General features: G+C 39.9%; 2 pseudogenes; one reads left to right on the top strand and one right to left on the bottom strand.

Annotated features, from left to right (window-relative positions):
* Window positions 1-2,530: 2,530 nt before the first annotated feature.
* On the bottom strand, window positions 2,531-11,080 carry LOC113196030 (aldo-keto reductase family 1 member B10 pseudogene; annotated as a pseudogene).
* On the top strand, window positions 11,079-11,942 carry LOC113196043 (ribosome production factor 2 homolog pseudogene; annotated as a pseudogene).
* Window positions 11,943-13,273: the final 1,331 nt, after the last annotated feature.

The following is a 13,273-nucleotide window of genomic DNA, read 5'->3' as shown; positions in this document are numbered from 1 at the left end:
TCACAGTTCTAGAGGTCCAGAAATCCAAGATCAAGTTGCTAGCTTCTGGCATAGGCCCCCTTATGCATCCTCACAGGGCAGAAGGTAAAGGTAAGGGAGATAGAACCCATTTCTACAAGCTCATTTTATAGTAGCATTAATCAATTCATGAAGGTGGAACCCTGGTGACCTAAGCATCTCCCAGGAAGCCTACCTGTTGCATTGGGGATGAAGTTTCCGACTCATAAATTTTGGAGTGAACACATTCACATTATAATAGACATTGTTTGCTTTTTAATGTTAAACCAATTTTGCATTCCTAGAATAAATCCCACTTTGTATTGAAGTTTTATCCTTTCTGTATGTTGCTGAATTGGTTTTCTTATACTTTATTAAAGATTTTGTGTTTCTGTTTATGAGGAATATTAGTCTGTGGTTTTCTTGTAATGTCATTTTCTCAATGTTATATTGGATTTATAAACTAAATTAGGAAATACTGTCTCTCCCTTTATACCCAAAAGAGTTTGTACACTATTGCAATTACTACTTCCTTAAAAGTTTAGTAGAATTCATCCGTGAATTCAGGTTGTAGAATTCTCTTTAAAGTAAGCATTCAATTTCTTTTAACAAATAAGAATTTTTATTCCTTCTTTGCCCCTTTTGCAAAATCATGTTTTTGAAGGAATTTGTCCACTTCTAAGAAATTTCTCAAATGAGTGGATAAAAAGTTTTTCATGTCATCGTGCCTTTAGTATTTATTCCATATCATAAGATGTAGACTGGAAGCCTTTTATTCATTCCCAAAATTGTCTATGGCTGATTTTACTTTTTTTTTCTTTCTAAGGCTTATTGATGTTAGTAATTTTAAAACAATCCAAAAATCTTTGGACTTTTTTCCCCTGTCATTTGTCTTCTTCCTATTTCATGAGTTTTTGCTTTCATCTGTGGTTTCCCTCTTTGAGTTTCTGTGGTTTGCTCCAATGATGTGATTTTAGCTTCTTGGGGAAAAAGCTTCCCATACTGAACTTTGAATATTTCATTTCTAATATAGTCATGTGTCACTTAAACACCAGGATGCATTCTAAGCAGCACATTGTTAGGTGATTTCATCATTGGGTGATCATCATGGAGTGACCTTATACAAACTTCAAACTTGACAGCTGCAAAGTCCCTAAGTGATGGGATCTTATGGGTTCGCCATTGCCCTAGTCCGGCTGGGCACAAATAACAGAGAGGTGACAAGCGACTTGAAGGTTGAAACAGGAACTGCTTTATTGCGGGGAAACTCAGTGGGAACTGGGGAACTCAAGGTAGCGGGCACCGAAGGTAGCAGGAGCCGCTTTATTGTGGGACAGCAGAGGTATATATACCTAACCGATTACACACAGCTTGACTCAATTAGTATCATCCAGATACAGCAATCAGTCAATAAGGAATCTCCACCATCTTAATGGCCCTGTGGCATTCCCTCACAAACCACTCCTCCTGGAAAACTGCCAGGTGCCATCTTGACTTGATTTGCGGTCCCCAAAACGCCATGATATATGTAGCCTGTTGTTGACCACACTGCTATGTGGTGCATGACTGTGTGCCTAAAGTTATGTAACTAAGGACTGCTTTGGCTGGAATATTTTTATTGTTATTTAGTTCAAGACATTTTCTAATTTCCATTTTGATTTCTTCTTTGATCCCTAGCTTTCTAAGAAACATGCCACATCATATTCCGTCATCTCGGGAGTTTTCTAGTCACCTTATTGTTACTGAGTTCTGGTTTGCCTTTCTTGTTGTCCACTCTACAGGCAGTTAAGGCCTTTTTCAAGGTAGAGTGCAATAATTCTTATAATATGCTCCTTTTTCAAAAAAAACTTTTATTATTTTTTATTTTTCTCAGTTTTGCATCTGCAATGTTAGCAGAGATCCTTTTATTTAACAAACATTTAGTCAGAAGTAGCCACTTGTTCATCTGAATCATACTTTCCTGTGATAAGGCTTTTCCTGGTTCATCACATGGATCTAAAAAAAAAGTTGCTTGTGGGAGGGAGGAGAGAAAGGAAAGGAAGGTTCTGGGAAGGAGACTGAGCAACTAATGTTGCATGCATGTACAATGAGGGCACAATGAATTCCACTATTTATAATTATAAATGCACCAACAAAATTTTTTTTTTAAAGAAGGCATGGTGGTGCATGCCTGTAATCCCAGCAGCTCGGGAGGCTGAGGCAAGAGAACTGAGAGTTCAAAGCCCAGCCTTAGCAATTTAGCAAGTCCCTGGCTAAGCAACTCACTGAGACCCTGTCTCTAAATAAAATACAAAATAGGGTTGGGGATGTAGCTCAGTGGTTGAGTGCCCCTGAGTTCAATCCCTGGTACTCCCCTATCAAAAATGTTTTTTAAACATTGCCTTACAACATAGTATGATTTTACATAAACTTGGCTAATATAGACCTCAGGGGGAGCGAGTTCCACTTCAGTGAAGAGAAAGAATCCACCAGTGCCTCATCAGAAGATTCAGTTTCAGTAATTAGCATTGAAGGAATATTCTACCAAATGAGCCTAGTTAGCCAGGACACAGGCCCCCCGGTTTCTGTTGAAGCTGAATATTATCGCCATGCCCTTACCACTCAATCTGAAGTCAAAGACCTGAAAGTTCTTGACAATGTCTTCTGGTGTCACAGACTTGAGAATCACCACCACATTCCTCTGGATCTAGAAGCAGATTGGAACCTGGGCTGAGGATTTTATTCATGCTTTGTAGCAATCTCCTTAATCTTGAGGTCCTCTAGTACTGAAGGGTCCTCTGGTTTGGCCCAAGGTCTGTCTGGAGAGCCCAGGAGGCTGCAGGCTGTGACAGTGACGCCCTTGTGGGGCAGTACTGAATCAGTTTCTCCTGGGTGAGGTATGGGTGACACTCGACCTGATTAGTCAGTGGTTTATATTTGAGTCTAGATTTGTTCAAGATCCTTTCAATCTGGAAGTGGTTGAAGTTGTAGACACCAATGGCTTTCACCAATCCCTCATCCTCAGCTCCTCTATGACCTTCCATGCATCCAAGAATGTTAGTTTACTGATAAGGCTGTGGCCTTTATCATCTTTGGGGAATAAGTCCTTGCAAGATTGAAATCCTGAGTCCAATAAAAAAGATAGACATCCAGATAGTCCAGTTTCAGATCCTTGAAGGTCCTCTAACAGGCTTCCGTCAGAAGGTTTCTCTCAAAGAAGGTGCACCACAACTTGCTAACAATAAAGAGGTCCTCCCACTTCACCAACTTCTCTTGAACCTTCTCTTACATGGATTCTTCCACCTCATTCTCATTTTGATAGTTGTAGGCACAGTCTATGTGCAATATCTGCATTACCTTCATAGGTTCTTTGAGTTTGCCTGAGGGAGACTTCCAGTTGCCCAGACCCCAAATGGGCAACTTAGCTTTGGTGCTGAGCTCCAAAGGTGGCCACGGTTGGTGCAGAAACAGCTCTAAAACAGCAGATAGATGTCTGGTGTCGTGATACAATTCTTACTTATTTCACATGTATTAAACTGTGCTACTGTTTTTTTCAGCAGTTTACTATCTTTTTTTTCTTAAAGGTGTCACTAACCAAATCTTTGAGGGTTGTGCTCTGATGTTATTTCCCCCATTAACATTTACAGGGTAGTTTTGAATAGCATGATGATTTTTGGTGACACCTATGTTGCATTATAGCGGAACTGACTGAAATTTAGAGAGAGAGGTTCAGATCTAGAAGCTAGTGCTGAGAAATAAGCCATGATGAATGGTGGGATTTTAGGAGACAAAGAACAGGAGGGAAGTCAGAAAAGGCATAACTGTAGGATTACAGGGACACACCATATAATGTGTGACCTGGGAGTTGGGGGCTGCTTGTGGACCAAACAAGAGAAAAGGGGTGGTTTGGGATTAGTCCTGAGGCATCAAAGCCAACAGTGGTAGCCAGGCAGTGAGTGTTGGCGTTAGGAGATGAAGCTCTGAGCCCCTCAGTGTTTCTGCCAAAGGAAATGTGGAGGTGAGGGGATTGGGGCAGGTGGGTTTTCTCGAGAGTTAGAGTAATTTCAAGATTTAAATGAGATAATACTTGGTGTCTGTTTGGAAAGGGACAAGAGATTTAAAAGTAGGAGAACATTATGCCTGAGAAGATGGATGGGATAAGATGGGGGAATGTGTGCCAGCGCAAGAGGGAGAATATAGCACAAGGAGGAGGATGGAGACACACATAAATAAAAGCCATGTCACAACCTTCACAGTTTTGCTTTAGTTTATTTTCAGTGCCTGAGCAGGAATTGTAATGGTGACTTGGTATTACTTCTGTCAAAACTGTCAGGTACTTTATGAAATGGTTTGAGAAGGAAAGATAACTCTTTGGGTAGAAAACAATCTTTATTTTTAAAAATAAAGTTAACGTTCTTCCTTAAAAAAATGGTTAAAGTCATAAAACAGCAAAGGAAGGAAAAAAATCTCTTTCTTCATCAAAGAATATGACCATATCTAATATTTTAATGTATTTCCTTGGACTATTTTCCATGTTGTTTAGTTACGAGTAGACTATATACTAAAAGTTAGGTAGCACAGACTGATCATTTTAAAAACATTGTTTTCAGGTTTTAAAAGTCTGCATCCTGACATAAAACTTAGGAAATATTAAAAAAAAACACTAGAGAAAATTAAGATGACTAAGAATCCCATCACTGAGTGTTTTGTGGGTTTAATTGATGCTTAATTTATTCAGTTTGGTACCATAATATCTCACGTGTGGTCGTTTTAAAGCATGGGTATCACAGGTCTATTTAGAGGTTCTATATTAGATCACAGGACAACTGCCTCAGAAGCTCCTTCAGTTTGTTGACATGCAAATTCTCAGAAAATCTACCTCAGGCCCTTTGAATTGAAGTCTCTGGAGGGTGGACCCAGGAGTTAGCAATTTTTACAACCTGCTCAGCTGTTTCTTGTAATAAAATTGGAAAAATGTGATCTGGGTGGAAGCTAAGATGAAGTGGAACTTTGGTCCAGGTATCTGGCTTGTTAGCCTTTTCCAGTGAAAATTGTGGAAACATTAAGGTCATTCGGAAGTGATAAAACTAAAATTTACTCAACTGTGATGCTGTAGGTATTTTATGTAGAGAACCTAAATTTCCCCAGGAGTCTAAGTACAACTTTAGTGACATTAAAAATCTTATTTCAGTAATATGTGTCTCGAAGCTGCATAATGCAGTCCAGCCCTCTTTAAAACCTTCCTAGTCAGCTCTAGGAACCCAGGTTGGCATGTTCTCTGTACTCCCTGGAAACACTTGAGGATAGAATTTCACAGCTTCACTAATATTTCCCTTCATTATTATCTCTCTTCCCTTTCTGGTGCCACTGGTACCTGCATGCCCCTTATCCAATCCCACTGGCACCCATCGTATTATATGAAGAAATTAAATAGTTTTTACACTGCAATCTAATTATTAGAGATCACAGGTTTTTATGTATTAAGATGCTAATTCAGGTTATTAAAATAAAAATATTATGCTTTCAAAAACTAAACGTAAATGCAGTAATTAAAGCTAATACTAAGGGAGAGGCATTGCAGTATTTAAATTATTTCCTTTTTATTTTTAGCAAAAAGTGTTGTGTTTGCATATTCTCTTATATTTAGCTGCATTACTTTATTTATATAGGTTAAAAATAGAATATTCATGAATTTTTGTTAAGGAGTATTTGCTGAGAGGCTTCCTATATGCACTCCCCAGAAGCACTGAAGATACGCCCTTATGACAGGAATGGGACGGCAGAGTAGACAGCAAGCAAATCATTGCACAGGTAACCATTAGTCTCGTGGTATGCACGCTCAAAGAGGAAACTGCAGGAGGCCATGTATAATGGGACCTTTGTCCTGCAATTGTGTTGGGAAAATGTTGGAAATTTCCCCAAGCCAAGACAATGAAGGATGAATTCGTATTGGTTGGAAGAAACACTATTTCAGGCAGAGAAAATGGAATGTGCAAACCTCCAAGGCTAGAAAAAAACTTGGAGCATTCAGATAAAAAAGAAGCCTAGGTGGCTCAAGCCAGGCGCAGGGGTTCTGTGCAGACCATGCAGCCCTCTTGGGGATGTGGGTGTCTTCCCCAGATGGATGGGAAAGCCTTTCGAGTATTCGAGATAGGGTGGCACCGTGATTGGATGTGTAGTCTGAGAACATTCTGGAAGCTCTGTGGAAAATGAAATAGGGAGGGACAGCAGTGGGCTAGGGGGGATTAAGAGGCTACTTGTAGTAGTCAGAGTGCTCCAGATAAACAGAACCGATAGGGTGCGCTGCACGTGCGCGTGCTCGCGCACACACGTCTATATAATAGGTAAGAGAGATTTATAAGGAATTGGCTCATTTGATGATGGAGGCTGACAAATCCCAAGATCTGCAGTCAGCAAGCTAGAGACCCCAGGAGTGCTGGTGGTATAGTTCCAATCTGCGTCCAAAGACCTGAGATCCAGGACAGCAGGTGGCATAAATTCCATTCTGAAGGCTGGCAGCCTCAAGACCCAAGAAGAGTTGATGCTTCTGTTCAAGTCCAAAGGCAGGAATGACCAATGTCCCAGCCGAGGCATTCAGGTGGAAGACATTCTCTCTCACTCACAGGAGGGTCTGTCTTCCTGTTCTGTTCAGACCTCCAATCTATTGATGAGTTCTCTTTCCCCACATGAGGGAAGGCAATCTACTTCACTCAATCTACCTATTTCAATGTCCACCTTGTCCAGAAACCCCTTCACAGACACACCCATGCTAATGATTGATCAAATGTCTGATGTGCTGTGACACAGAAACTTAACCATCTGTGTGGTTGAGATGTGAGGTGTGCCTCCAAAGCTCCTGCAAATGCGGGAGTATTCAGGAGTAAAGTGATTAGGAGAGCTGTAACCTACTTGGCAGGTAGGCAGGTGTGCTGTGGCTAGAAGAGGTGGGTTATGGGGGCCGTGCCTGGAAGGGTGCACCCCCCCCCACTAGCCCTCTGTCTGCTCTTCTGCCCAGTTGATTACATGGTGATTGTAGCCTCCAATTGAACTTTGGATGGGAGGACCTGATGATATTGGGGGACAGAGTACAATGAAGGTAAGGAGAGACCAATAGCATCCTAAGGGTCTCCAAAGTAGCAGCTGCCCACACGTCTCCATGGTGCATGCTCATGTACTGAACATGGGGAATGACACTGTCCTTATTCTCTTCAGTTCGGGCCAATTAGTTTGCAATTCCATTGGACTTATGTTGAAATCATCCCTCACACTAGATTTGTATGATGTGATTGGTTTTTATTTTTTTCTGTTATTGCATAACGTGTTTTTAAGAGAAGTTTAGAAAGTAGGACCAGAGGTTGCCAGACAGACACCATTGTAAATCAGGGACTAAACTTCTTGCTTTCTGATTTGCTTAAAAAATATTGCATAATTGAGTGTGACTAACTGTATTATCAATATCTTAATTATAGCATTTTCATTAAAATGTAATCACAAAGGTATGAAAAATAATATTATATTTTAAACCATTTTCACAAATTTTGAAAGGCAGAAAATTGAAAGTGATGATAAGAACTCAATTTTTTAGCTTTCTAAATTTATATTTTAATGGATCATTATCCTTACCTAGGGATTTTTTTTAAAAAAATTATTATTTAGGTACATGTTTCTTCTTGCACATCAAGAAGTCAATATAGCTGTCAGTCTAATTCATAATTAATTACTCTCCAACCCACTAGGTTGGGAGATTGCAAAAGACAACACAACAGAAATGAATTGAATCAGGGTTTCCTTAATGAAAATGCAGCAGACCCTTATACTTTATTAATTTTCCTGGTTTTCCTGAGCTCCTTACCTTACGAACACTTGAAAAAATAAATTTTCATTGTAGCATGTAAAATATATTTGGGCATGAAAAAATATAAATACTATTTTGACCAAATATTAAGTATAAGCATAGGGCCGTCTTTTAGTTTTTATTTGTGCCAGAATAATCTTTACCTCCCCTCCTTGCTTTTTTCTACCTTCCTTCTTTCCTTCCCTTCTTTCTCTCTCTTCCCCTCCCTTTCCTTTCCTCTCTCCCTTTCTTCCTTTCATTTAACTAAGCGCTAGGCACAAAGCACTTTGCCACAATACTTAGCATCTTAGTTAATTTCTGCTGCAATAACAAAATATCTTAGATTTGGTAATTCATAAATAATAGAGATTTGTTTCTCTCAGTTCTGGAGGCTAAAAAACCTAGTTTCAAGGTGCCAACAGATTTGGTGTCTAATAAGGGCTGCTCTCTGCTTCCAAGATGGCGCCTTGTTGCTGCTTCTTTCAGAGGAGCCAAAAGCTGTGTTTTCAGATGGTGGAAAGGATGAGCCAGGCATGGTAGCACATCTCTCTAATCTCAGAAACTCAGGAAGCTGAGGTAGGAGGAGCGTAAGTTTGAGGCCAGTCTCAGCAATGCAGCAAGGCCCTAAGCAACTGACTGAGACCTTGTCTCAAAATAAAAACATAAAAAAGGATGGGGATGTGGCTCAGTGATTAAGCAACCCTGGGTTCAAGACACAGTACAAAAAGAAGGAGGAGGGGGAGGAGGAGGAGGAGGAGGAGGAGGAGAGGGAGAGGATGGAAGACCAAAAAGGGATGAATGCTGTGTCCTTATATGGCAGATGAAAGGGAAAGAAGGCCAGGCAGATCTGGGAAGTCTCTTCTATGAAGGCACAAATTATATTTATGAGTGCAGACTTAATCACTTCTCAAAAGGGAGGGACTTATTTCCCCAAAGGCCCCATCTGTTAATACACTACTACTTTAAAGTTCAGGTTCCAACATATGAATTTCGGGCATAAACTTTCATGACATATTACCTTTTAAGGATGTCCATCTAGTGAGATAGGAGAGCCACACATGTACCTAACATCAAAGGGGAACCAAGAGGTTGAATGAGCTGAATGTGCACTAAATACAGAAGTAGCAAACTCCTGTATTCCAAATTGAAAAGCTGAGTTTATGGTCTGGTCTTGGCAGGACTGGGAGCAGGAAAACCCGCCAGATGGAAGGGCCTCTTTGAAATCACCTTAGTGACTGTAGATCAAGTGATTTGCTGACAAAATTCCCAATTTGGTACTAAAAATGAAGATTTTTATGATTGAAAAATTTTATGAGTAAAATTAGAAGCCATTAAAAGCAACATTTAGATCCAAATGACTTCACTTAACCAAGGGCCAAAATGGCTTTGTGGATCACAGTTGCTAATGTGAATTGCACTCAGAGGTGAATCAGGAGCCAGAACAGACTGGGGCCCAGTTGTTTCATGCATCAAGCCAGCACCTCTGAGCGAACAAGCTGCTGCACTCTCAACCTCCTGACATTTCTGAGCTGTTTTGAAGGGTAGCTGCAAGTAGGGAGAATTCGATCTTGGCAGTGATTCTCTCGATAGTTTTGTGAATTCAGGGTAAAAAATATTTTATGGTCATATAAGCCTGGGAAAACACTTGAGTAGTAAAAAATGTTTAAAATATATATATATATTTTAAATATATATATATATATATATATATATATATATATATATATATATATATATTTTACTATAAGATGTCTCCAAGATTCTAACACACCAGCAAGAATTGTGAATTTAGAAGAGTATTTCCCCAGTTTATCCATCCAGAAGATCCTAGATGAGCTTAGATTTGCAAGAGATTTATGGGGTAAGGTTCTGTGAATAAAGGGGAGGAAACGAAAGCAATTGGTCTGATACCTGTAAAAGGAGGAGAGGAGGAAAGGAGGGGGAGAAGGAAGGACAGACCAAAGGAAGGAAGGATCTAGAAGCAGCATCTTACCCCTGGTCTATTCTTTTCTCCTCCTCTCTTCTCACAGCAGGATATATTCTGGGTTGATTTCTAAGCCTGAGTTCTGAAGCTTTTGGGGAAGACTTTAAATTTGCTGTGCTCTTTTGGAATCCTCTGGGAAGGTCTACAGCTGACCTTAAAAATGGATTTTAGGAACCATTGTGCTGAATGGATAAGACCAATGCCTAAGGGGTGCCAGAAATCTAAAGGGGTCAAGGTTATGAAACAGCGGAGAGCAATCCATTTGAAGGACTCCCAGGAAGGGAGTGACTGGACTCTTGCTCATGTATCCATTCAGATTGGAAAGATCCAATCTGAACCTCTCTGTGCTTAAAGATGTCTTCTTAGAATGATGCTTTTAAATTGAATATATTAAAACATCATTATAATACTATTGAAAAATATGTTCCTGACTTATCAATGCAGGCATTTCTTTATTAATATCTAAACAAGATTTTGCAGTATGTCTTGCAACTAATGGAATTTCGAAGTAGTGACTAGTGTAAGGGATCTTTTTGATGTCTGCAAAATGTCACAATAAAAAATAGGTGTAATTTCAATTGGTTACAAAGTCACAGGAATTGCTACTACTGTTGCAGTTTGCCACCGACATTTGTAACTGAAGAAAATGCTAGGTTTCAGTTAAAGGATAGTGCAAATTAAGATGAGCTCTTTTTTGCTGTGAGTTTTGTGAATGCCAGATGAAAAATGATTGTTTAAAAAAGTTTCCAGATAGTTCTCATCCAGGTGGAAAATACAGATCACTGCTGAAAGTGAGTTTTATTTTTTACCTTTGGAAGGATCATTTGGGTGGCCTTTATCTGCCCTGACACCTAGGTGCCTACTTGCTCTGTGGAATAGACCACTCAGTATCTTTTATTGTTTGACAAAGTCTCAGCCTTATAATCTTGTAGGAATTGGGGTGTGGAGTGACTTGGGGAACTTCCAGGAAGCAAAGAGACTTCAATCTCTTCCTTTTGGGTTTAAGGGAGATGTGGTTTTGGAGTCAGCCTTTGGAGGTTCAAATCTCTCCTTGCCTGTAACTAGTGAAACTTACCTCTCTGTGTCTCTACTCCTTCACCAGAAAAATGGGATAAAAATTAGTATTTATTTCAAAAGATTACTATGAGGATTAAATAGAGTAGTTAGAATGTATCCTTAAATATTATTTTATTGTCATTTCTATTATCAAACATCAGTCTAGGCACCTATGTGGTGTAACTGCGTGGTTTGCTACCTTTCACCAGTCTGGGGGCTGTGGTCGCCATGGATGCCTTGGATCAAGTTATAAAACCCCAAACAAAAATGGCCAAGAGATTCCTGAAGAAGAGAGAACCAAGCCTCAGTGAAAATACTAAAAATGTCCTGCTGATTAAAGGGGGAAATACAAATGCAACAGTGATTCAAGTACTTAAAAATGTGGAAAAACATTACAAGATCATTTGAGGATCAGACATCACTGGAATTCTTTTCAAAGAAGTCAGATTGTTCTTTATTCATGTTTGGCTCCCATAACAAGAAGAGGCCAAATAATCTAGGAATAGGTCACATGTATGACTACCATGTGCTGAATATGATTGAAAGAGGTATTAAGAAGTTTGTGTCTCTCAAAGATGTCCTGAGGGTAAACAAAACCCATGTTAATATTTGCTGGTGATGCTTTGGATACAACTTAAGACTACAGAAGACTAAAAAGTCTTTTTATTGTCTTTTTCAGAGGCCCACAGTATCAAATATTCTCCTGGCTGGATTAGCGTATGTTCTGCACTTCACTGTACTGAACAGTACAAAACTGTAAGTTGCTGTTGAAGAAAATCTGGTTGCAGAACACCACAAATTGAATTGGAAGAGAGGGGGAAACTTCTTTGGATTTGGTTGTGAGGAGGACACACCTGGCATCAGATGACCTTTATAAATTATCTATGAAAATGCCAAAAGCTCTTAAGCCAAAGAAAAAAGAAAAATATCTCCCATGACACTGTCAGTACAATTTATGGAAGGATTCACAGGCAGAAACAAGACCTAAGCACACTACAAACTAGGAAAATGAAAAAGCAACCTGTAGAAAGGATAACAGAAGATCAGGAGAAAAAAATTAAAGAGAATGAAAAAAAAATTAATGGAATTTAGTGAACCACTACAGTTTTATTCTGGTCTCTTAAAGGAGTTGTCAAGCTTTAGTCCATTCAGTTTCATACAAGAATTATCATAGGGCTGGGGATGCAGCTCAGTGGTACAGTACTCGCCTAGCATGCAGGAGGTTCAATCCCCAGGACTGCCCTCCTCAACGATTTTATCATATATTTTTAATAACATGATAACTCACTATGTTGAGAGCCGTCCATAGGCTATGTGTGGACTGTGTTGCACATTGTAGCCGAGTGAGTGGGATTATCTGGTGTGTAGGAATTTCCAGTGGACATTTCTTCTCTGTAAGACTGCCCAGAGACATTGTGAATTCCTATTCCTCTCTGCCATGTCCCGCACAGTACTGGAGATGGGGTGACCTGCTGTAGCCACACAGCCCCTCTGAGATGGGGGTGATCTGCCAAGATGCCAATCAACCTGCTGACTGCAAGACATCACAAAGCAAGATTCTACCCTTGAAACCTTACCCCTGCCTTTGATGTACCCCCCTTAATTAAAACACAGGAGCCATTTTCAAGTTGTTCAGCTCCAGCCTCCACGTGGGCTGGACCTATCAGGAGCTCCCCTTTTGAAAATATCTTTCCGACTTTGTCTTATGTTCTTTACTAATTATTCTAGACTTTAATTTCTCAGATGGCTTACACCCTCCTTGGCAGGAAGAAGAACCAGTAAGCCTTTTAGTTGTACTGTTAAATCCTGGTGTACTGTTTTCTCTCTGATGTGATACTTCCTGCCTCCCAAAACATCTGTCTCATCAGGTAAATGAGGGAGAAGGGATCTCCACAATTATTGATGTTTTTTTTTAAAGTTTCTAGGTTGGGTATTGGGTATTCATTTCTGGCAAGCAGAAATGAATCAAAGGAGCTACATGTATACGTTCTTAATCTGAGCTACCTGGAGAGTTCACCCCCATCTCCTATGTCTATCTACAACATGACTTCTATTTTGTCTGAAATTCTACCTGTTACAATTCATTTGAGATTTTAAAATATAGATCTTTGGAGTGTGTGTGTGTGGGTCCATCTATTTGAACACCTTTGAGGACTGAGGTGGTGCTGACTGATGTCTGGCCAGCTTGCAAGGATACCAAGGGTTTCCAAGTTGGAGCTCACATCAGGAAGGAGATGTCTGGACTTGTGGTCATGGATCAAAGTAGGACCTTGCTTGTTGGTTCCAGTGCAACTTTTAGATAAGGCTGGAAATTTCTTTTACCTCTGCTGGTCTAGGTGAGCCTAGGGCACCATGACTGAGCAGATGAATGCAAACAAAAGAACTGTGGTCCAAACACCTCTGTCATGAAGCACCATCCAGAG

This window comes from Urocitellus parryii, chromosome 9 (assembly GCF_045843805.1).
Source record: "Urocitellus parryii isolate mUroPar1 chromosome 9, mUroPar1.hap1, whole genome shotgun sequence".
NCBI classification, from domain to species: Eukaryota; Metazoa; Chordata; class Mammalia; order Rodentia; family Sciuridae; genus Urocitellus; species Urocitellus parryii.
This window is presented reverse-complemented; position numbering and strand designations above follow the sequence as displayed.